Genomic DNA, 1,749 nt, shown 5'->3' with positions numbered 1-1,749 from the left:
CGTTTCTAAAGTATTTGTATGGAGTGTAGCCATGTATGAAAGTGAAACATGGGCAATAAATAGTTTGGACAAGAAGATAATAGAAGCATTTGAAATGTGGTGCTACAGAAGAATGCTGAAGATTAGATGGGTAGATCACGTAACTAATGAGGAGGTATTGAATAGAATTGGGGAAAAGAGGAGTTTGTGGCACAAGTTGACTAGAAGAAGGGATCGCTTGGTACAACACATTCTGAGGCATCAAGGGATCACCAGTTTAGTATTGGAGGGCAGTATGGAGGGTAAAAATTGTACAGGGAGACCAAGAGATGAATACACTAAACAGATTCAGAAGTATGTAGGTTGCAGTAGGTACTGGGAGATGAAGAAGCTTGTACAGGATAGAGTAGCATGGAGAGCTGCATCAAACCAGTCTCAGGACTGAAGACAACAACAACAACAACATGAAGGAAAATGTAAAATTGGAACGAGGAGGATTCCAGTTTGAAACAAAAGGAGACATTTCTGCAGTAAAATGGATGGATAACTGTCCAGTCACTTTCCTGTTCTCAAGTCATGACCCAAGAGAAACAGCCACAATGAAGAGGAAAAACAAGGATGGTACTAGTACAGAGATATCTTGTCCTGAAGTTATGGCAGAATACAACAAAATAATGGGTGGTGTTGATAAATTTGATCAATTACGAGAAAGGTATGCTATTGGCAGACGTTCTGTAAAATGGTGGCACTGAATAGTTTATTTCCTGGTGGACATTGCTATAGTGAACAGTTTTATCCTGTGGAAAATAAGTAAAAGAGAAAGTGAACAGCATGATCAGCTCACATACAGGATCCATGTAGCCAGACAATTGATCATTGGCTTCTCATCCCAAAAAAAGGCGTGGACAAAAAACCTGTCTTTCTGGCAAAAAGGGGTAAAGTACCTGAAGATGTTCGTCATGTGGCTGTAGGGACCATCAACCCATTTTAGGAGAAACCTACAGGAGATGCCATCATTGTAGTACCAAAGCTGCGGAAGGAGTTTGCTCCATAAACGAAAGTTGGGAGGCGTGTTTCTACTTCTGAAAGATGATGTCTATTCAAATTTCATGCCAGTTGCATAAGACTTCCTTGGTGTCAAGCGAGAGCTCATTGGAAGACAGGGGAAAGTCCTGATGCGTTTTCTGATGATAGCTGGTTCTGCCTCGGTGCCAGTGTGGAGGTTAGAAGGAGGCCACCAACCTGTCTGTGTGCTAGACACACTGGACCTATACCTGGAGTTATGGTCTGGGGTGTGATTGCCTACAGCGGACGTGCACTCGTGGTTATCCCACTCACCCTGACTGTAAATTTGTATGTCAGTCTGGTGATTCGACCTTTTGTGCTGGCATCCATGAATATCTTTCCAGGGGACGTCTTCCAACAGGATTACGTTCACCCACACACTGCTGTTGTGACCCAACACGCTCTACAGAGTGTCGACATGTTGTGTTGGCCTGCTGGATCACTAGGTCTGTCTGCAAGCGAGCACATATGGGACATCATCGGACGACGACTTCAGCCTCATCCACAACCAGCATTAACCACCCCAGTATTGACCGATCAGGTGCAACAGGTACGAAACTCCACCTCACGAATGACATCCGGCATCTGTACAACACAATGCATGCATGTTTGCATGCTTGCGCTCAACATTATGGCGGTTAATACCAGTTATTTATGCATCAGCGCTTCACATTTGCAATGGTTTACCTCACACTTACTTTAACC

The sequence above is a fragment of the Schistocerca serialis genome, chromosome 4, assembly GCF_023864345.2.
Source record: "Schistocerca serialis cubense isolate TAMUIC-IGC-003099 chromosome 4, iqSchSeri2.2, whole genome shotgun sequence".
NCBI lineage: Eukaryota > Metazoa > Arthropoda > Insecta > Orthoptera > Acrididae > Schistocerca > Schistocerca serialis.
Note: the sequence above shows the minus strand (reverse complement) of the source record.